Consider the following 24445-nt stretch of genomic DNA (forward strand, 5'->3'; position numbering starts at 1 on the left):
AACAGAAGATATCTGTCTATCTATATAATATATAACAAGTAACTTTGTTCATGTGCTGTGCTGTGCTTAGTCACTCAGTCGTGTCCACTCTTTGTGACTCCATGGACAGTAGCCCACCAGGCTCCTCTGTCCACGGGGATTCTCTAGGCAAGAATACTGAAGTGGGTTGCCATGCCCTCCTCCGGGGTATCTTCCCAAACCAGAGATTGAACCCATGTCTCCCGCATTGCAGGTGGATTCTTTACTGTCTGAGTCACTAGGGAAGCCCGACTTTATTCATAAAGTATATAAGATATAATATAATTAAAAGTTAAAACATGTGTGAATCACTCATTTGTGTCTGACACTTTGTGACTCCATGAATTGTAGCTCGCCAGGCTCCTCTGTCCATGAAAATTCTCTAGGCAAGAATACTGAAGTGAGTAGCCATCCCCTTCTCCAGAGGATCTTCCTGACCCAGGGATAGAACCCGGATCTTCCACATTGCAGGCAGACTCCTTACCATCTGAGACACCAGGGAAGCTGCAATAAAATATAATATAGATAAAAATTAAAATATAATCAATAATGTGAAATGTATCAAATATATAAATAAAGCATATGTGTTTATATTTATAGTATTATTGTATAATAAAATAGTAAGTTAAATATGTTAAAAATATATAATGAAATATATAAATATTATACATAACATATTTAAACTATGTGAAATATGTGTCCTATGTATACAAGGAACTGGCTCATGGCTGTTTTTTGGAAGATGGAACATTGTGCAGAAATTCTCCACTTTCAGCATTCATGATGCATAGCTACACTATAGGCGAATCTTGTAACATGAAATCTTCATTTCTGAGCAACCAAACAGATCAGGATACATCTAATAAACTTGGAGAAGGAAATGGCAACCCACTCCAGTGTTCTTGCCTGGAGAATCCCAGGGACGGGAGCCTGGTGGGCTGCCGTCTATGGGGTTGCACAGAGGCAGACACAACTGAAGCGACTTAGCAGCAGCAGCAATAAACTTGGTATAAAAACATGGGGAAATGCATAAAATGGTAGGAAGCTTGCACAATCCTCTTATCCTCATCCATCAGAGGGCAGACAGAAGAAGCAAGAACTATAATTACACAGCCTCCAGAATGAAAATCACAATCACAGAAAGCTAACCAAAATGATCACATGGATCAAAGCCCTTGTGTAACTCAATGAAGCTATGAGCCATGCTGTGCAGGGCCACACAAGATGGCCAGGTCATAGTGGAGAGTTCTGACAAAATGTGGTCCACTGGAGAATGGAATAGCAAATCACTTCAGTGTTCTTTCCTAGAGAATTCCATGAATAGTATGAAAGGCAAAAAGATATGACACTGAAAGGTGAGCCTCCAGATTAGTAGGTGTCCAATATTCTACTGGGGAAGAGCAGAGACACAGCTCAAGAAAGAATGAAGAGGCTGGACCAAAGTGGAAATGATGCACAGGTGTGGATGTGCTTGATGGTGAAAGAAAGTCCAATGCTATAAAAATCATTGCTGCATAGGAACCTGGAATGTTAGGTCCATGAATCAAGATAAATTGGATGTAGTTAAGCAGGAGATGGCAAGAGTAAACATCTATATTTTAGGAATCAGTGAACTAAAATGGACTAGAATGGGTGAGTTTAATTCTGATGACCATTATATCTACTACTGTGGACAAGAATCCCTTAGAAGAAATGCAGTAGTCCTCATAGTCAATAAGAGTCCAAAATGCAGTACTTGTGTAATCTCAAAAATGACAGAATGATCTTGGTTCATTTCCAAGTCAAACCATTCAACATCACAGTAATCCAAGTCTATGGCCCAAATACTAATGCCAAAGAAGCTGAATGTTCTATGAAGACCTACAAGAACTTGTAGAATTAACACCAAAAAAAAAAAAAAAGACATTCTTTTCATCATAGGGGATTTGAATGCAAAAGTAGGAAGTCAAGAGATACCTGGATTAACAGGCAAGTTTGGCCTTGGAGTACAAAAGAAAGTAGGGCAAAGGCTAACAGAATTTTGCCAAGAAAACACACTGGTCATAGCAAATACTCCCTTCCAACAACACAAGAGATGACTCTACACATGGACATTACCAGATGGTCAACACAGAAATCAGATTGATTATATTCTTTGCAGTCAAATCTTGAGAAGCTCTATACAGTTAGCAAAAACAAGACCTGGAGCTGACTGTGGCTCTGATCATGAGATCCTTATTGCAAAATTCAGGCTTAAATTGAAGAAAGTAGGGAAAACCACTAGACCATTCAGGTATGACCTGAATCAAATCCCTTATGATTATACAGGGGAGGTGAATAATAGGTGTGAGGGATAAGATCTGATGGACAGAGTTCCTGAAGAACTATGGATGAAGGTTCATAACACTGTACAGGAGGTGTTGAACAAAACCATCTCCAAGAAAAAGAAATGCAAGAATGCAAAGTGGTTGTCTGAAGAGACCTTGCAAATAGCTGAGAAAAGAAGAGAAACAAAAGGCAAAAAAGAAAGGGAAAGATTTACCCATTGAGTGCAGAGTTTTGGAGAATAACAAGGAGAGATAAGAAAGCCTTTCTCAGTGAGCAATGCAAAGAAATAGAGGAAAAAAATAATATAGGAGTGAGAAAGACTTCAAGAAAATTGGAATTACCAAGGAAACATTTCATGCAAAGATGGGCACAATAAAGGACAGAAATGACAAGGATGTAACAAAAGCAGAGGAGATTAAAAAGAGATGGAAGAATACACAGAAGAACTATACAAAAAAGGTCTTAATGACTCAGATAACCATGATGCTGTGATCCTTCACCTATAGCCAGACATCCTTGAGTGTGAAGTCAAACAGGCCTTAGGAAGCATTATGACAAACAAAGCTAGTGGAGGTTATGGAATACTAGCTGTGCTATTTCAAATCCTAAAGATGATGCTGTGAAAGAGCTGCACTCAGTATGTTAACAAATTTGGAAAACTCAGCAGTGGTCCCAAGACTGGAAAAGGTCAGTTTTCATTCCAATCCGAAAGAAAGGCAATACCAAAGAATGTTCAAACTACTGTACAATTATGCTCATTTCACATGCTATTTAGGTAATGCTCAAAATCTTTGAAGCTGGGCTTTAGCAGTATATGAACTGAGAACTTGCAGATGTACACACTGGATTTATAAAAGGCAGAGGAACTGGAGATCAAATTGCCAACATTCATTGGATCATGGAGAAAACAAGAGAATTCCAGAAAACCATCTATTTCTTCATTGACTACACTAAAGCCTTTGACTTTGTGGATCACAACAAACTCTGGTAAATTGTTAAAGAGATGGCAGTACCAGCCACCTTACCTGTCTCCTGAGAAATCTGTATGTGGTGGGACAAGAAGCAACAGTTAGAACCTTACATGGAACAACTGACTAGTTCAAAATCAGGAAAGGAATATGACAAATCTGTATATTGTCACCATGATTATTTAACTTGTAGGCAGAGCACCTCATGCAAAATGCTGAGCTGGATGAATCACAAGCTGGAATCAAGATTGACAGGAGAAATATCCACAACCTCAGATAAACAGATGATACCACTCTAATGGCAGAAAGTGAAGAGGAACTAAATAGCCTCTTGTTGAGGGTGAAAGAGGAGAGAGAAAAAGCTGGCTTAAAACTCAACATTCAAAAAACTAAGATCATGGCATCCGATCCCATCACTTCATGGCAAATAAATGGGGAAAAAGTGGAAATAGTGACATATTTTCTATTCTTCAACTTCCCTGCAAATGGTGACTGCAGCCATGAAATTAAAAGCCATTTCTTCCTTGGAAGAAAAGCTTTGACAAACCCAGGCAATGTATTAAAAAGCAGAGATGTCATTTTACAGACAAAGGTCCATCTAGTCAAAGCTCTAGTATTTCCAGTATTCATGTATGGATGTGAAAGCTGGACCATAAAGAAGGCTGAACACCAAAGAACTGATGCTTTCAAATTTTGGAGCTGGAGATGACTCTTGTTCCTTGGACAGCAAGGAGATCAAACTAGTGAATCCTAAAGGAAATTGACCCTGCATGTTCATTGGAAGGACTTTTGATGAAGCTCCAATACTTTGGCTACCTGATATGACATGCTGACTCATTGGAAAAGACCATGATGCTGGGAAAGATTGAAGGCAAAATAAGAAGAGGATGGCAGAGGATGTGATGGTTAGACACCATTACTGACTCAATAGACATGAATCTGAGCAAACTCAAGGAGATAGTGAAGGACAGGGAAAACTGGAGTGCTGCAGTCCATGGGATTGCAGAGTCAAACACGGCATAGAGACTGAACAGCAATAACAAAAAAGTGGGGAAATGCTAAAATGGTAGAAATAGCTCATCTAAAACTCTGTCAACAATCTGAAGCATATTCATAATACAGTAGAGTTCAGTTATCAGGAATACTTGCAAGCATTAGTAGCTTACTTCCCAGTGACTCCAGATCAGTGAATTGCCTCTTTATGTATGCACTCATTGTATTATAAATACGCCCGATACCTTAACTGAGTGCTAGCTAAGAACAATGTGCATCAGGTTTTCAAAGGGATTACAAAAGAAGTAAAATCTCTTCTAAGGAGCCTAAAATTTTATGGACAATTCAAGGCAGATCCAAATATGTATCTACAAACACAGGCTGTAGAAATGCTCTGATGTATATATAATTATACACATTTCATTCTTTGGCTTTCCACTCATTTTTAATTGGTGATAACTTAGACCTAGGGCATGCCAAACTGATGATTTTTTTCCTTTGGCCATGGATAGGATTTTCAAAGAAAACATAAAAGGAAACATTTCCTAGACCCCAGTGTATGTCAGGTACTAAGATGGTTGTTTGACATGCATTATCTCACTTAATCCTTACAATAGTTCTGTGAGGTGAACTTTTTACAAATGGGGGAACTGAGTCTCATGGCAGTAAAATATAGATCCAAATATAGATCACCCCCTGATAGCTCAGTTGGTAAAGAATCTGCCTGCAGTGCAGGAGACCCTGGTTTGATTCCTGGGTCAGGAAGATCCCCTGGAGAAGGGATAGGCTACCCACTCTAGTATTCTTGGGCTTCCCTTGTGGCTCAGCTGGTAAAGAATCTGCCTGAGATGTGGGAGATGTGGGTTCAATACCTGGGTTGCAAAGAGCCCCTGGAGAAGGGAAAGGCTACCCTTTACCCACTCCAGTATTCTGGCGTGGAGAATTCCATGGACTGTATAGTCCATGGGGTCGCAAAGAATTGGACACGACTGAGCGACTTTCACTTTCACTTCATCAGTTCAGTTCAGTTCAGTCACTCAGTCGTGTCCGACTCTTTGCGACCTCATGAATCGCAGCACGCCAGGCCTCCCTGTCCATCACCAACTCTCGGAGTTCACTCAGACTCATGTCCATTGAGTCGGTGATGCCATCCAGCCATCTCATCCTCTGTCATCCCCTTTTCCTCCTGCCCCCAATCCCTCCCAGCATCAGAGTCTTTTCCAATGAGTCAACTCTTCGCATGAGGTGGCCAAAGTACTGGAGTTTCAGCTTTAGCATCATTCCTTCCAAAGAACATCCAGGGCTGATCTCCTTTAGAATGGACTGGTTGGATCTCCTTGCAGTCCAAGGGACTCTCAAGTGTCTTCTCCAAAGGTCATAGATCACCCCAATTTTAAAGCTACATACCATTCAAACAAACTAGCCAGAGAATGCTTAATCAGCATCAAAGGGCAACCATTTGGAGACTATAGAAATTCACATGAACAAATATCGATAAATCCAATAGAGATCATCCTATCCTTTTGTTAGAGTACTGAGGGGTACCAATCAACTATTGACTGACAGCCTGTTTAAATTCATCAAATGCAAGCTGGATAATACTACCATTATATAATAATTTGACTTCTGGCTTATTTCCAGGCTGAGCTGTCTCTCATTTTAATCGGAACAAATTGAATTTGACTTTTGGGTTTGAATTATGGAGAGCACAAGTGTCCTAGAATGAACATTTTTGTAAGTTGATGGTCCTCAGAGACCTCCACCAGAATGGGTATTAGGGACAGAAAGTCATTGTTCCTTTCTAATCATTACAAGCAATTAGACTAATATGTGCTATTAATATAAGACAAATATCTTGTTGATTTTTGAAAACCAGTTCATAAAGATTATGCACTCCAACTGGATCCTCCCCTCTGCCCTTGATCCCAGCAAGAAGGCTCAGAGTTATAGACAATGTTACTATATGTAATATATAATATTATTATATGGTATTTTATTATTATATTTATAAAAGGCTATTATATTTAATAAAATAACAATCATCTTGTACTATGAAAGGGACAAGGCTTGGAGACATGTGGATTCAGCGGTGTGTTTTAGTTAAGTGTTGCTGATGACTGGAGTAGAGTGGGTATGCTGAGTTGGACTCTATTTTGAAGCTGGGTCAGAATTAGAAAAAAATTAGAAAAACAACGCAAAAATGGACACGCTGCTTGAGTTAAGATTTCTTTTTACAGTATCTTGCTACCTGAATAAAATAGAGGCTCTATGTTCACCATCTCTTTGCAGGTAATTAATGTCAATGATTTGTCTCAGAGAAGTCACATTGTTCCTGTATTCTGAGATGTAAGTGGTTATTTGAAAATTGGCTGGTGCGGTTTAGATTTTGATCTGTAGCTTTGGTTTTCTTATGATTCATATTGATTGCTCCAATTTGTATGCTGTTTTGCTCTGTAGGTTCTTGATCCACTTGTTTCTCTCCTTTTTGGCCATGGTTATAGGTTTATGTTTCTAGTTTTCGATTTTCTTTTATTCTTGGATTTTCAGTGTTTGTACTCAAGGTAGCTTTATCTTTTTTTAATAGTTCTTGCTTTTTATATATTTGCCCTGCTATCAGGTCTGTTTGGCCGTGTCCATGGGATAATGGAAATGAAAGCGTTTTGTAAGTTGAAAGTACTATTTAAAGGTAAGAGATGATTGCTTTTTTATTAAAAATAATAATCTTTTTTATAGCTCTGAGTCTTCAAGCTATAATCTGGGGGAAAGAGGAGCACCTGACTGGACAGGTGGGTCATCTTTATGCACTGAGATCCTAGTTTGAGATGGCTCTACACACCAATGTCATGAATAGATTCTCTGAGAACATGGATTACAGCTGGTGTCTGATCTTGAGAATGGGGGCATGAGCCTAAAAAGGAGACAGAGGACTCACAGGGGCCAGCTCCAACAGCCTGACTTGTCCTACTTAATCCCTGGTGGCTCAGAAGCTAAAGAATCTGCCTACAATGCAGGAGACCTGGATTCGATCCCTGGGTCAGGAAGATCTCCTGGAGAAGGAAATGGCTACCCATTGCAGTGTTCTTGCCTGGAGAAGGGCTACAGTCCATGGGGTTACAAAGAGTCAGACACAACTGACTGACTTTCACTTTCACTTGATTTATGCTCACACCCTGATTTTGGAGACCTGAAATACTCTTATTGCTGGACCAAGACTAGGCCTAGATCCCATCTTTACCTCTTATGCTCTCTCAGGGATCTTGTGGTAGGCTGTATGGCAATATTGGGGAATGTCTTTGATGACTCTATTAGTTCACATGAAAATTCATACCACCTTTTAAAAATCAATCCTAAAGTGGTTTGAAGACAGAACTTTAATCCTGATTAAGTAGCTCTGCCTCCTTATCAAATAGTGCTACATAGATAGCTAGTGGAAAATTATTATATAGCACAGGGAGCTCAGCCTGGTGTTCTATAATGACCCAGAGGGGTGGGATGGGGGTTGGAAGGGAGGCTCAAGAAGGAGGGGATATGTGTATATTTATGGCTGATTCATGTTGTTTTAAGGCAGAAACCAACACAACATTATAAAGAATTATACTCCAATTAAAAATAAATTTTTTTTAAAAAGTACTACTGAGTTTAAGCCTGGACTAAAACCATTCCCCATCTATGGCTTTTCTGTTTCAGATGGTATAAGATCAGGACCAGAATGTGGCTGTAGATGCCTTTAACATGCTTATATCTAGAGCTAATCCCTAACTTTTGAAAAGTTGCTCTTTGTTTCAACTAAGGCATTATTAGTAGAATCCATCCCAGTCTAGGATAAAAAAGTCCTTATTGGCTCCTCTGTAGATTAGAAATACAGAAGTTTTCTTCTGCGGAAAGGAAAAATTTTAAGTATCTGCTTAAAAAAGAAAAAGTGTGGTGTGCCAAGGAGGGGACGGTGGTTGGGGAGGTGGGACAGCATTTTGTAAAAGGAGGTAACTCTGTGATTGGATATCTTTAGGATCCTTGAGACACCCTTATGAAGTAGGCAGTATGTTAATCCATCTTTGTTATCACATCTCTACCTTATTCATTCATTCCATCAATAGTTATTGAGCACTAATTTTATGATAGGCAGATACAGTATTAGATGATGGGGACACCATTTCTGATGGTTGTCCAGATCTGGAGGTCATCTGAGCTAGAGTTTGTACGTGGGCTTTAGGCCAGACAAATCTGGCTTCTAGAACCTTCTCCTCTTTTGTTGTTTGTGTTACTTTGTAAACCTGTGTAGTAATTTTTTCATCTAAATCCTACCTATACATCTGTAAAACTGGATAACAATTACCGGATAGAACTGTGGTCAAGGTTCTGTGCTGCACACATAGTAGATCTCTTACTTAATTGATAGTTGCATTTCCTGCACTCATTTTCTTCATCCCATCTCAAACTCACTAACTGTTCTGTGCTTGGGGCAACTTGGCCTCAAGTAGAATTTAATAGCATTTACGTTTATTTGAATAGATGTATGGATGAAATATTTTCAGTAGACATAGATCTCAGTTCAACATTTCCTTTTGTCAGCTAATTAAATAGCTGGGCTTTTAAAAAAACTTGAATAATTAAATTAATCAAAATGGTCATGTTGGTAGGCTGGGCAGCCATTAAAATAACCAAACAAAGACCTGTACATAGCAATCACAACAGAGATATAATGGAATCATAAAAATATTTCATCCATAGAAGAGAGAAAAAAAGGAAAGAGGGAAGAAAAGCAGATAATTCAAATATAAAATGAATAGCTAGATGGTGGATTGAAACTCAACTGTATCAAAAAACACATTAAATGTAAATGGTCATAGCCCTGGAAATAGTGGGTAAAAAAAAGTAAAGTCCACTGTGTGCTTTTTACAAGAAACCAAACCTCCTTTAAAGAGCAAGACATAAATATAAGTAACTTGATGGAAAAGATAAATCATATTAAAAATAATCTAAAGAGAGCTGGTGTGGCTATACTAATATTAGAAAGATTAGATTTCAGATCAAAGAATATTATTAGGGACACAGAGGCTCATTTAATAAAGCAGTCTCCTCATCTGTGGGTCTTCCCAGGTGGTGGTGGTGGTAAAGAACCTGCGTGCAAACGCAGGAGACATGAAAGACCCAGGTTCTATCCTGCATTGGGAAGATTACCTGGAGGAGGGCATGGAAACCCACTCCAGCATTCTTGCCTGGAGAATCTTATGGACAGAGGAGCCTGGTGGGCTCCAGTCTTTGGGGTCACAAAGAGTCAGACACGACTGAAGTGACTTAGCATACATGTCTCATCTACAGGACATAACAATGTTAAACATTTATGCACCTAATATTGTGAACGTAACAGCTTCCAAACATGAAGCAAAAAATTGATAGAACTGCTAGGAGAAAAAAACAAACATAGAGTGACTATCAGAGATTTTTAGCACCTCCTCTTAATAATAGAACATATATATACATATATTATATATATGTATATATAGAGAGAAAAGCCAATATGGATAAAGAAGAACTAAACAATGCTAAGAAAGTGAAAGTCTTTCAGTCATGTCCCACTCTTTGCGACTCCATGGACTATACAGTCCATGTAATTCTCCAGACCAAAATACTGGAGTGGATAGCCTTTCTCTTTTCCAGGGGATCTTCCCAACCCACGGTTTGAACCCAGATCTCCTGCATTGCAGGCAGATTCTTTACCAGTTGAGCCACAAGGAAAGCCCAAACAATGCTAACCTGACATCAACTAATTTGACATAATTGACCTTTATAGAATGCTACATTCAACAGCAGAAGAATACACAGCACTCTGCATCCAATAATCTAGCACTGGCCCTATCATTCTAGTTACTTCTGTCTGTCAACAGCAATTACTATTGTTCTAGGTAATGAAAAATCCCACAGGATTCCTTTTGGAGTGGTACTGGCTCCTCCTTGGGGAAATTCTGCTGAATATTCTAGTAGCAGCTTCAGGAGAATGTCATTGTCTCAAGAGCAGACCTCACCTGCTCAGGATGAAGTCAGGATGAAGTCAGATGTTGAATCTGAACCAAATATCTAACCCACATATTGTCGTCTGGTTTGGGAGGACAGAAGCCTTTAAACTTTTGTCCAGACCTACTAAAATAGAAATATTATTGCCCTCAGGGGCTTGGCATTGAACAGATATGATACCAATGTCAGAGTTAGGCCCATGTAGATTTTATGCCACTTGTTTTTTGTGTATCTGAACTGTTGAAATCAAACAATAGAGATCCCTCCACCAAAAAACCTTCCTGAAAGATTTTACTGTCTTAAAATAATGTATTTCAAGATGCATTTTCCTCCCTCCTACCTTCCCAAAGGGAGAGAATTTGAAACCATAAGAATTAAGGTCAAATACACATGTTAGGCATCCTGTCCCATCACTTCATGACAAATAGATGGGGAAACAGTGGAAACAGTGGCTGACTATTTTTATGGGCTCCAAAATCACTACAGATGGTGATTGCAGCCATGAAATTAAGACACTTACTCCTTGGAAGAAAAGTTATGGCCAACCTAGACAGCATATTAAAAAGCAGAGACATTACTTTGTCAACAAAGCTCTGTCTAGTCAAGGCTATGGTTTTTCCAGTGGTGATGTATGGATATGAGAGTTGGACTATAAAGAAAGTTGAGCACTGAAGAATTGATGCTTTTGAACTCTTGAGAGTCCCCTGGACTGCAAGGAGATCCAACCAGTCCATCCTGAAGGAGATCGGTCCTGGGTGTTCATTGGAAGGACTGATGTTGAAGCTGGAACTTCAATACTTTGGCCACCTGATGTGAAGAGTTGACTCACTGGAAAAGACACTGATGCTGAGAAAGATTGAGGGCAGGAGGAGAAGAGGACGACAGAGGATGAGACAGTTGGATGGCATCACCGACTCAATGAACATGAGTTTGAGCAAGTTCTAGGAGTTGGTGATGGACAGGGAAGCCTGGCGTGCTGCAGTCCATGGGGTTGCAAAGAGTAGGACACGACTGAGTGACTGGACTGAACTGACACATGTTATCAGCTTTAAATTGTGAAACGTAAATAAAATTCACCTACAGTATAACACATTATAATTTGATCAAGGAATGAAAGATAGGTGGCCCTACAATTGTCAGATTGCAATGAACTGTTTCTCTTGGAAATCAGATGCACTAATGAAAGATAGAGGGAAAAAATAGCTATAGCCACACTGTACCTTGTATACACTTCTCCATGAATCTTGGCTGAATCATGTGCTTCTGCCTTCCATATGGACTTCCTCCACAAAACTGCCCCTCCTGTGAACATGAGACAATGCCCAGATTATAGTACACATGATGATTCACTACAACCTACCTTTAAGTAGTATTGTACCACTTTAGGTATAGTACAAAACTTGACAGTGGTGTACTTCTATTTCTCTCCTCCTGGCACTTGTGCTACTGTTGTTATAAATTTTATTTTTGTGTAAGGTATAGATCTAACAAAGCACTTAATAATTGTCAATTATCTTTTAAAGTAATTTAAATAATATGTTTAAAAGTATATTTTTACCCATTTAGTTAATACTTCTAGTACTCTTCATTTCTTTGTGTAGCTTCAGATTTATATCTGCTATCATTTTCCTTCTGTTTGAAGTCATTCTTATAATATTTTTATAATGCAAATCTACTCATAGTGAATTATTTTACCTTTTGAATATCTGAAAAAAATATTCATTTTCACTAGGTAAAGAATTATATGTTGACAGTTTTTTACCATTCACTCCATTGTGTTCTAGTTTGCATCACTTCCAAAGGAAAATCTGTTTCAATTTTTTATCTTTGCTCCTCTGTATGTAATGTGTTTTCCCCACCCTGGCTGCTTTTAAGATTTCCTCTTTATCATTGAATTTAAGAAATTTGATGTGACTTGGTGTGGTTTTCCTCATGTTTCTTGTGCTTGGAGTTCTTTGAGCTTCTTGGTTATGTGGTTTATAATTTTCATCAAACTTGGATATTTTTCAGCCAATATTCTTTTTAAATATTATTTTATGTCCTTCTCCCTTCCAGAGACTTAAATAACATGAATATTCAGCCTCTTATAATCTTATGTCTCTCTCCCTTTCAGAGATTTAAATAACATGAATATTCATACTGTCTCCCAGTTCACAGGTTCTTCTTTTTTTTTTTTTTCCATTTTGGAAAGTTTCTACTGCTATATTTTCAAGTTTACCAATGCTCTCTTTTGCAACGTCTAACCTGTTCTTAATCTAATCTGGTATGTATTTTATCTCAGTTTTTATGTTTAGAGTTTAGATTTGAGCCTCGTCTATACCTCTCATGTCTCAATTAACAAGCTAAATTATTCCTTTACCTTCTTGAACATATGGAATATAGTTTCAACAATTCTTTTAATGTCTTTGTCTATGAATTATATTGTCAGTATCAATTCTGAGTCAATTTTAATTTATTCTTCTTCTAAACTTTGGTTATATTTTTCTGCTTCCTTGCATGCCTGGTCATTTTGAGTTGGATACTAGATGCTGAGGGGTTTATCTTGTTTGGTGTTATATATTTTAGTATATCCTTAAATATTTATGAGCTTTATTTTCTGGGAGATTATTAAACTACTTGAAAATAGTTTGAGCCTTCACGTCTTGTTTCTATGATTTATTAGGCAGGATTAGAGTAGTGTAGTCTAGGGCTAATTTTCCCTACTACTAAAGCAAAATTCTTCTTTGTATAATTATTAGGTTTTGCACTCTGGCTGGTGGAAGGGGTGCTGTTTCTTTTCAGCTCTAATTCTTTCTGATGATCTCCCCCTGCTGGCCCCATTTTGCCCACCCCCACACCCCGCACCACCCCACCCCCCAGCCCTAATCTCGGATAGTTTCCTCATACACTTTAGCTGATCAGTACTCAGCTTAACACTAGAGGGCCCAAACTTCTTCAGATTTCCAGAATTCTCTTTCTGTACATCTTTTTCATCTCTATTACTCTGCCCTGAAAACTCAATTATCTCCAGGACTCTCAACTCTGTGTCTTCAACTCAGGGAGACCACGGGGCTCTGTGTGGATCCCTCTCCTTCCACTGTGACCTGGAAATTTTTTCCAGGAGGTTAAGTTGGGCCAATGGTAGGAGCGTCTGTCAGGGATCATTGACCTGCCATGTCTGATGTCTAGTGTTTTGAAAGCCAGTTTTTAAAATATATGTTGTTTGCTTTTTGTTGTTGTTGTTTTAGGCAGTAGGGCTAATCTAATCTCTTTTACTAAATTTTGGGTAGAAGCAAGGTCAATAGTATCCTTTATATTTAAAAAAAAAGTCTTATGCTTTTTCTCTATTTTTTTTTTTTTTTAAATGGGAGTAGGGAAACTTCTAGAGAGAAACAAGAAAATGTTCCCTTAGATAAAATGCTAGAGGGATTGTCTGAATCTAAGAGTAACAACACTATATACCTTCCAGGGTTGTTCTGAACATTAAATGAAATAATATATATCTGAAGTGCTCCATGGGGTCTTACAAAGAGTAAGTACTACATTAACATAATTTATTCCTATGATATTTCCTCAAGGACATCATGTTCTGCTTCTTTGCCTTCTGGCCCATTAGACATGGTTTTCCCATTGCCTGTGTTCTCCTTTTCCAGCTCCCTACACTCTTCCTTGCTATGTCCTGCTCTTTTCAGATATACCTCTAGTCCCACCTCATGTGGGAGGCTTCCCCTGATCTTCTGATCTTAGTAGGATGCTCTCCATGTTCCATGGTGCCCCATTAATGCTTTGAAATACTTTTCCCTCTTTCATCTCCACACAAGGGGATGGAGATTGTGGCTCATGGTGAGTGACCAATTACATTAGTTGAATGAATGAATGAATGCATGAAGATTGGCTCTTAAAAATTGTTAAATAAAATGATATAAGGGACATTTACAAAACCCTGACATAAAATGTCTTTTGAATGAACACCAGCAGAGATCTCAAAATTCCTAGATGAAATTGGGAGAAATTGAGAAGTAACGTGTTCAGGGATAAGACTGCACGGCCAGTCACCACTGCCTTTTGAGCCTGTCTGTGAAACTGCCACCAGAGGCTGCAATTCAGTGAGAAGTAATGCTCCTTGGCAAGAAAAAGAGCAAAGTCTGGTGATGAGAAGGGAAAAAAAAAAAAAAAAACCCAAGAAAATGAAAATCATGAGCCAAACAATGTGAGAACAGCCTCCTACCCCCGTCCTCACCCCATGGCCCAGGCACCCAGCCTTGATGGCATTATCTCTGCACAGCCGGAATTTGAGGAAAAGCCTGCCAATATTGACATTACCCCACATAATGAAATCAAGGTGGATTGGTGAACAAATCACTTTAAAAGTTAATTGTTAAAAACCCACAGGTTAGAGCTCTTAAGCCTGTTGGCTTGATGGCAGTTGTGGTGCTTGCTCTTTTTGTCATTGTTTTTTGTGTTTGGTCTCTCTTGTTCTCTTGCTTTTGATGGCAGAAAGTAGAGCTCTTTTTTATTTTATTTCCTAAGGCAGGGTAAGGGACTGCTTGGCTTTTCTCAGCAGTATTTTCTTTCCTCCCCTTGACTCCCTTTTTTTACTTCCCTTCTCTCTTCATTCTATACTAGCCCATTAGCAGTCCTTGCCTCTTGTCCTGCATTCTTGTATAGACATTTGGGCATCCTGGTAAACCCAGTCCCTACTATCTTGAGCCTTCCTGGAGTTCCTGGAGGCTGTGCTGAGGAGATGCCTTGGTGACATACTCAGAGCTCTGCCAGCATCCCCTCTTCCTGGACCCGTTCCCCAGATGGTCCTGGAAAGAATCAGAGATGGGAGCCCTTTCTGTCCCTCAGATGGGAGGCAGTTACAGGGATGGCACATCTCAAGGAGAGCCTCACATCAAAAGTGATGTCTCTCTCCCCTGGCCTCTCAGACCTCGGGCTGAGGTGAGGGAAGACAGGGGATTTTAGGAATTCTTACTTGAGGCAGCAAATTGACAAGGGGTACATTCTTTCTTGACCAAAGCCTGGCATGAATTTGGGTCTCTCAGTATATTTCCATTTATTGATGAGCAGATCACAGACTAGCCTGTGGGCATGTTTTCAAACTTAATGAAGAAAAGACAGTTTCTGCCACAAGAGCTGTTCATCTGACTGACAGCATCAATCAGGGGCTCCTCTGACTCCTGGTTGCGCTCAGTAATGAAACCTTTCTCCTAAAAACTAGAGAGGCTGGGGAGATGAGACAGTGGGCCATGGAGGGAGGGGCAGAAGAAGACTACAGTTTATCTAAACTACATCTCCTTTACCTCACTGGGCTATGAGAGGGCCTGAGGGTGACCTGAAGGGTGAGGTGTGGTGGCACCAGGAAGGTTGTGGAAAGCAGACAGTAGGGAGTCTTTTTTCCTGAGGGAAATGATGCTGTGGCAGCTGCTTGAAACTTGGAGGTGTGTGTGTGTTTTAATCCCCTTCGGTGGAGAGCCATCATCTAGGAGATTCTCTTTTAAGATTTAGTTGCTCAGTCGTGTCTGACTCTTTGTGACCCCATGGACTGTAGCCTGCCAGGCTCCTCTGTCTATGGAGTTCTCGAGGCAAGAATTTTGGAGTGGGTAGCCTTTCCCTTCTGCAGGGGATCTTCCTGTTCCAAGGATTGAACCTGGGCCTCCTGGTTTGTAGGCAGATTCTTTACCGCCTGAACCACCATGGATGCCTCTACTTCGTGGTGGAGAGCCAGCACCTAGGAGATTCTCCTTTCTGATGTTTACTGTCCTTACCATTTAGGAACCCCAAGTAGAATCTCTGTTCTGTTTAGAGATCTGAGGCCTGTCTTGAGGACAAGTATTTTCTTACTTTTTCTGGGAAACATTTTTTTTTCTCCCCAAAGGAAAGCAACTGCCTTTACAATAACCCATCAGGCAAACACATCAATAAGAGAAATAAGGATTTGGTGGTTTGGGATGGAGTGAAGTGGAGGAAGGTGTATGTTGGGATGCAAACCCCAGTGGTTATGTAGATGCTCCAGAAAACTTGGTTTCTGAGAAGCACCAGAAACCATGAATCTAGTTTATTGCCCTCAAATTGAGGAGCATAGAAGTTGTGAGTCTTACTGAAGGGCAAACCTATAAATCCTGGTGGAACTGGTCTTCTGACTTCTCCTTCTCTCTTAAGATGGGGCATTTACTTTGTGTCAAGCCGTCTGATGTGCACCAGTGATTCAAAGAAGGGGGAGAAGAGGGTGGTGTGGGGAGAACAGGCTGTGCATGGATTTGTGGGACTTCTGGCCATCCTTGAGGTGTGGCTTTATAGGTAGGTCCCCAGCACATCTCTGTAGCACTTTTCATTGCTTTCCAGCAATAGTGCTCTCTACCTAAAATAATTCATATGCCTATGACAGAGGGCTTCATACTTCTGCTTTCTAGAAGAAATAGTTTGCTCGCATTGGCTTGAAAACTACAAGTTATTCCTAATTACCTTTACCTCCCTCATCTGCTGGAGAAGGCAATGGCACCCCACTCCAGTACTCTTGCCTGGAAAATCCTATGGATGGAGGAGCCTGGTAGGCTGTAGTTCATGGGGTTGCTAAGAGTCGGACATGACTGAGAGGCTTCACTTTCATGCTTGGAGAAGGAAATGGCAACCCATTCCAGTATTCTTGCCTGGAGAATCTCAGGGACGGGGGAGCCTGGTGGGCTGCCGTCTATGGGGTCGCACAGGGTCGGACATGACTGAAGCGACTTAGCAGCCGCAGCCCTCATCTTTCATAATCATTCCGATTCAACCCAGATATGTTGCATTACCACCTAAATCATCTGAGTCAATCCACTTGGCTCTGTCATCATTTGAATACCCTGATCCAAGTCACCATAACCTTGCTGGAGCTGGCAGACCATTCCCTTACTGGCTCTCCTCTTTAATTCTAGTCTCATTCAAATTCCTTCTTCACATGCAAACCAGCAGGAGGTCTTTGAACTGCAGCTCTGGTGTGTCACTTCCTCTATCAGTGGAAAAACTCCTCAGTGGCTTCCCACTGGTTTTAGGGTAAAGACCTCAATCTTTAAGACACTCCACATGTGCATGGTCAGGTTTCTGCCTGTGTCTCCAGCCTTGTCTCGCATCTCACCCTCTCTCTGCCCTCCATCTATACCAGCACCCTTGCCATGCCCTCTCCTGCCACAGGGACTTTGCATTTGTTGTTTCCCCTACTTGGAACTCGTTCCGTAACCCCATTCACCTAGATAGCTCCTTCTCAACCTCATCTCTCTGTTTACTCCTCAGGTAATCCTCCCCATCCCTCAACTCAGTTATCTTCCCTTAGTATAAGCTTTCACTGCCTCATGTGCTTCTATTGTGTGGTACTTCTACAATAGTAATTTCACATTTTCTTGTGCATTTATGAGCATAATGTCTAACTTCCTTATGGAACTGTCAGCTCTGTAGGGTGGGGACCATGTTTATTTTAGTCTTAGCATAGTACCCTTCATAAAGCAGGGCTCAGTAAATACTTCATGAATGAATAAGTGAATGAATGAACAAATGAATGAAAAAAATGCATGAATGAATGAACTGACTTTTGAAACCAGTGGTCTTTGCTGATTTTCCCCTTTTGAGTGATAAATAATGAAAGTTTTTGCTTCTGGGACAAGATGCTTTTGAACTCCTGTTTTGATATCACCCTGTTTTTACTTGAATTGTGAAAAGCACCTAGAAAAAGCCTATGGCATCCTTGATATCATCCCTTACCTCAGGAAGCAATGGAATGGGGTGCCCTCTCTTGTGCCACTGGAAACTCGGCCTTCCCTCTGAACTTCTTTGAGGACAGCCTTTCTGTGAGCAGTTTCTTTTTCATCCTCTCTCCATCTGCCAGATGAGGAGATGGGCAGGAAGGACTGTCAGATTCACCACCTGGGCAAGAGTGAGGGCACAAAACCATTGCTCTGATAGATGGGAGCCTGAGAAGACATGCTCACGACTTCAAGAAGTCACAGGCTATATCTTCCAACTAATTTTGGCACAACTCTGTTCATTAGTCAATGTTTTTAAAATGTCTTTTAGTTCTCTTGACCTTCCTCAATCTTGCCCTTTGCTATTGGCCACCCTGAAAACAGTACAGTATTCTTAGCAGTCCAAAAGAATTTGAGTCCAGAATTCAAGAGGACAGAACATCTTTTGCCCTTTCCAACCTCTGAGTCCCATTTATTCTTTTTGAGAAAGGCTAAATATGGCAGATTATTTGAGAAGTGGCATGTGGTGCAGAAAAAATCAGTGGATTTGAAAATTGACAACTCTGGGCTGCCACCATTGCTATCCCCTGATATTCTCACTGGAGTACTTCTCAAAGTCTTGTCACCATTTTATGAAGAGAAAGTTGCCTAAGCTCAAACCCCCAGAAGTACTGCTGCTATCCTGGAGTTCTTGGTCCTTGGCAAACATGGTTACCACTGGCCATGTCCTCCATAGCCCTTGGAGCTAGAAACCTCAATCAAGATGGTGTTCAGCCAGGAAGGAGGTGGAGGCTGTGGCTTCCAGCACTTCTTTTCTGTGGAATGTTTTGGGCTTTCCAGCTTTGTGGTCACCACCAGATGACCCTATGGTAGATAGAACTTGGTCACTTTTCCTGCAATAGGTACTCAGGCCAGGGTCCTGGTAGAGGATGCTTGATGGGTCTTTCTTTAGAGCTCTCCTTCCCTCCCCAGGGTCTGGCATAAGACATAGGTCTACTAGCCACTTGCCTGTATCCTTTCTCATCTGCTTCTCCTGTGCTGTTTTGGCCATTGGTTGACCCCTAACTTCTCATACTTTTCTTAGCTGCCACATCTGTAATGGAGGATTTTTACATATTTGAAATACTCTCGAATACATGCTCAGGTTTTGAGCATCTTCCCAAGGACATTGTGGGGGAGATACAGCTTTAAACTAACTTATAATTGCCACATATCTCCGTTGTGTTTCCGTAGTCCTTTTCTCTATGGCCAGTGGCAAAAATCAGATGTTCCTCAGATTTGGCAATTCCCAGACACTAGCTGTATTCCCTTGCTTTCTTTATCACTCAAATTTAGAGTTTGAGTGAGAAATTTAAACTAGAATTTTGAATAATATTTAAGAAAGTTTTTTAATTTTACAGTCTGATTGTTAGTAGGAAATTACTGTGATCTGCCTACAGATGGTTAAATACACAGGCAAGGACATGGAGTTGAGGTGAGAAGCTCAGTGAGAGTCTTTCTAAGTCATCAGGTGTTTCAGAGAAGGGTACCTTCATCAGCTTCCTAGACATTTGTAGACTCTTGGTATAACTGGGGCCTAATGCCTGGGAGTGAACGTGGGTCTTACCTGAGGCGGGCAGGCATTCTTATTCAGCCTTATGGAGACAGGTTTCAGCGAAAGGGACTGCTTAATGAAATCAAACTCTGATCCTCCAAAGTTGGCAATAGATCCTTCAAAGATGGAGAAGATCTATACGGTCAGCAAAAACAAGACCGGGAGCTGACTGTGGCTCAGATCATGAGCTCCTTATTGCCAAATTCAGACTTAAATTGAAGAAAGTAGGGAAAACCAATAGACCACTCAGGTATGACCTAAATCAAATCCCTTATGATTATACAGTAGAAGTGAGAAATAGATTTAAGGGCCTAGATCTGATAGATAGAGTGCCTGATGAACTATGGACTGAGGTTTGTGACATTGTACAGGAGACAGGGATCAAGACCATCCCCATGGAAAAGAAATGCAAAAAAGCAAACTGGCTGTCTGGGGAGGCCTTACAAATAGCCGTGAAAAGAAGAGAAGCGAAAAGCAAAGGAGAAAAGGAAAGATATAAGCATCTGAATGGAGAGTTCCAAAGACTAGCAAGAAGCGATAAGAAAGCCTTCCTCAGCAATCAATGCAAAGAAACAGAGGAAAACAACAGAATGGGAAAGACTAGAGATCCCTTCAAGACAATTAGAGATACCAAGGGAAAATTTCATGCAAAGATGGGCTCGATAAAGGACAGAAATGGTATGGACCTAACAGAAGCAGAAGATATTAAGAAGAGATGGTAAGAATACACAGGAGAACTGTACAAAAAAGATCTTCACGACCCAGATAATCACGATGGTGTGATCACTCACCTAGAGCCAGACATCCTGGAATGTGAAGTCAAGTGGGCCTTAGAAAGCATCACTACGAACAAAGTTAGTGGAAGTGATGGAATTCCAGTTGAGCTACTCCAAATCCTGAAAGATGATGCTGTGAAAGTGCTGCACTCAATATGCCAGCAAATTTGGAAAACTCAGCAGTGGCCACAGGACTGGAAAAGGTCAGTTTTCATCCCAATCCCAAAGAAAGGCAATGCCAAAGAATGCTCAAACTACCACACAATTGCACTCATCTCACACGCTAGTAAAGTAATGCTAAAAATTCTCCAAGCCAGGCTTCAGCAATACGTGAACTGTGAACTTCCAGATGTTCAAGCTCATTTTATAAAAGGCAGAGGAACCAGAGATCAAATTGCCAACATCCCCTGGATCATTGAAAAAGCAAGAGAATTCCCGAAAAACATCTATTTCTGCTTCATTGACTATGCCAAAGCCTTTGACTGCGTGGATTACAATAAACTGTGGAAAATTCTCAAAGAGATGGGAATACCAGACTACCTGACCTGCCTCTTGAGAAACCTATATGCAGGTCAGGAAGTACCAGTTAGAACTGGACATGGAACAGCAGACTGGTTCCAAATAGGAAAAGGAGTACGTCAAGGCTGTATATTGTCACCCTGCTTATTTAACTTCTATGCAGAGTACATCATGAGAAACACTGGGCTGGAAGAAGCACAAGCTGGAATCAAGATTGCTGGGAGAAATATAAAAAACCTCAGATATGCAGATGACACCACCCTTATGGCAGAAAGTGAAGAGGAACTAAAAAGCCTCTTGATGAAAGTGAAAGAGGAGAGTGAAAAAGTTGGCTTAAAGCTCAACATTCAGAAAACAAAGATCATGGCATCCAGTCCCATCACTTCATGGGAAATAGATGGGGAAACAGTGGAAACAGTGTCAGACTTTATCTTTTTGGGCTCTAAAATCACTGCAGATGGTGACTGCAGCCATGAAATTAAAAGACGCTTACTCCTTGGAAGGAAAGTTATGACCAACCTAGATAGCATATTGAAAAGCAGAGACATTATTTTGCCAACAAAGGTCCATCTAGTCAAGGCTATTGTTTTTCTAGTGGTCATGTATGGATGTGAGAGTTGGACTGTGAAGAAAGCTGAGTGCCGAAGAATTGATGCTTTTGAACTGTAGTGTTGGAGAAGACTCTTGAGAGTCCCTTGGACTGCAAGGAGATCCAACCAGTCCATTTTAAAGGAGATCAGCCCTGGATGTTCTTTGGAAGGAATGATGCTAAAGCTGAAACTCCAGTACTTTGGCCACCTCATGTGAAGAGTTGACTCATTGGAAAAGACTCTGATGCTGGGAGGGATTGGGGGCAGGAGGAGAAGGGGACAACAGAGGACGAGATGGCTGGATGGCATCACCAATTTGATGGACATGAGTTTGAGTGAACTCCGAGAGTTGGTGATGGACAGGGAGGCCTGGCGTGCTTGATTCATGGGGTCGCAAAGAGTCGGACACGACTGAGTGACTGAACTGAACTGAACTGAATGGCATGGTGGCAGAGTGGTCTTGAAGTGGCTCCACTTGGAGCCACATTCCCATTGCAGGCCTCACTCACCCATGCTGCTCCTTCATGGAGGATGTTAGTAGACAAGATTCGCTTCAGCAAACCCAGTCCTACTCTCTTTTATACTTCCTCTCTCATCATGTGCTCCTTATCACCTGGTGGGGTCCTCTTACTTCTTCTTTGATGCCTGAACCCTTGTGAGCTACTGTAAGAACAAGGACGGGGCTATCCTGGGGTGGTATGGATGCTACACTTTTTCTGTAGCCTCCAACGCAGCTGGAATATGAATAGTAAATGCTGCCTCCTCTTGCGCTACTTATAATCTCTCTTCTAAGACCAGGCCATGTTTCAGAGCCTAGCAGGACTGAACCTGTGGCCATGCTGAGGGAAAACAGCAGTCTTGCCTTTTGAGGGGGTGAGGGCACTGTGGCTGCGTGGTGGAGTTTAGCCAGATATTTTGTCTGGCTTCACACCCACTTACTCTCCCACCCCATCTCCCTCCCCGCTGAACTCTGACCAAGAAAGTCCCCATAGGCCCAGGCTGTCAGGACTGATGGAGACAATGACTCCGTGGCCTCTGAGTCTTCAGCAAGGCTTGGAGCTTTGATGCCTGTCAGTCTTGGTTGTGGCTGCAGGATGGAGGGGCAAGGTGCCCCTTTAACCTCTCTTCCCCACTACCCCTGCCCTGCTGATCCCCAGAGCGGTAAAGAGAGACTCCAGCTTTGAAGATGGGCCTAGCCAGTTATGCATCCTGCAAACAGGTGCTTCTGGCCATCAGAGTCTTGAAGCAGTTAAACTTGCTTTCACCTTTGTTGCAGTTCCCTTAAAAGAAAATAGAGAGATCTTCGAAAGGTGGAAGGGGTGGCAGGCCAGAAACGTAAAGTGTGTGCAATCACTCAGATACAAGTGGCACCACTAAAAATTGCCTTCATATATCAGCTTATGGTTTACACACTCTGGCAGAAAGGACACTAAAAGGTCAGTGGAAAAAAAATTTATATGTCAGGCCTGGAGCTGCGACTCCAAAGGTGGTGAGAAGACACGAGCTGGAAAGGGTTCTAGAGGGACCGGCTAAGTGCTTGATGTGGCAGGATTCTTTTTTTCACTCTTTATTTTGTTTTATTTTTAAGGAAGTTCCTTGCAAACGTCAGCAGAGAAGCTAAGGTATAGACTTGGAGTAACCTCTCACTCTGACCCCTGGTGACAAGACGGATAGTTCCATTCATCTATGGGTGAGCAGCGGAGGCTCCCTGCATTTTTTTTCCCTTTTGCTTGGTTTCGGGTATATTTGTTTGCAGAGAGGGATGTCACGCTTGTGAATGCACTGCTCAGTCATGTACTGGGGGTGAAATCATTGGAGAAGAGGAGAGGAGAGACAGGAGGAAGGGAAGAGGATGGGGGAGGGTTGGGAGTGGGGAAAGGGCACACTATACTCTGGGGGCTTTAAGTGATGCTAGCTCTGATCCAGGAACATATCTTCAACCAAATGCTAATCGCCAATGTGCCTTCCAACCAGTAGGATCAGCAAATATGTTGTAAATTAATAATGTACCCTTTTAGTAGCAATAGCCTTTCGAAGAAGTCTGGAGGAGGGTTATTTATCCACTCTCCTTTCCATCCCACCTCCCTTAAGAGAAGGAGCTAGAACAGGGTAGGTCCCTTGGAGTTTTGTTTCAGAATGACCCTCCCCCACCCTTACTTTACTAACCATGTAACATTTTCAGGTTGTTTTTTCCTCCCTGTCTCCTCCAGCAAGTGTCTATTGATCACTGTTTACAGTTATAATCCCTTTCAAATTTATCATCCATGACTAACACCCCGTGTATTGATTAGTGGTGACGGATGTCCCTCTGCAGTATAGAACCACCATGATCCCAGCCTGTGATATAGGAGGGGTGGAGGAGACAGAAATACTCATTTCCCCTTCTTCATTTTCTTTGGGTAATTTTCTGCTCCCTGTTTTGTTCATAGCCTAGGTGACTTCTTTCCTATCTTTGTGAAGAATTGCTTTGTGTATTTTAGGGATAATTCCTGTGCTTTTATTTAAGTCTTTTTGGAGGGAAAGGAAGTAGCCTTGTTGCCCCTGGGTGGTTCCTGGGGGGTGGGGTCACCGACAGGTCCTGAAGGAGATCAGATATATGAGGGACATCCACGTGTCTTAACCTAAAGCCTCAGGTACCAAAGATATAAAGGCTGGTTGTTTAGGGATAAATTACATGTCACTTGTGACTAAGAACAAGGTGTCTAAAATATAGACTCTAAATGGAGTCGTTTGTCAATAGTGCCATACTGGGGCTCTTTTTTCTATACTGTCCATAACATCCCCTTGGCCTCTTGTGGACAAAAGGTGAGTGGCAGCTGGGTTGGGAAGCTGTGTCCTCATCCGCCCTGCCTGAGCATGTGGTTGCCTGAGCACGTGGTCAGGTTTCCTGTCTTGGAGAGTTCTGCTCGTGCATGTGAGGTACCCACCCCACTCGCCAACCAGGCTGGCACAGAATTGTGGAGCGGTCCGG

At 41.4% G+C, this 24445-nt stretch overlaps 1 long non-coding RNA gene across 1 annotated transcript in view; it reads left to right on the forward strand.

Annotated features, from left to right (window-relative positions):
* LOC147363259 (uncharacterized) overlaps positions 1–23166 on the forward strand; it is a 408991-nt gene extending 385825 nt beyond the window's left edge. The window contains exon 5 of the long non-coding RNA XR_015135905.1: positions 23063–23166. This is a non-coding gene — a long non-coding RNA (uncharacterized LOC147363259). The remainder of the gene's footprint in view (positions 1–23062) is intronic.
* The last annotated feature ends 1279 nt before the right edge of the window (positions 23167–24445 follow it).

The sequence above is a fragment of the Bos grunniens genome, chromosome 11 (assembly GCF_055505025.1).
Source record: "Bos grunniens cultivar Pamir isolate PY7600 chromosome 11, Bosgru_T2T1.0, whole genome shotgun sequence".
Taxonomy (NCBI): domain Eukaryota; kingdom Metazoa; phylum Chordata; class Mammalia; order Artiodactyla; family Bovidae; genus Bos; species Bos grunniens.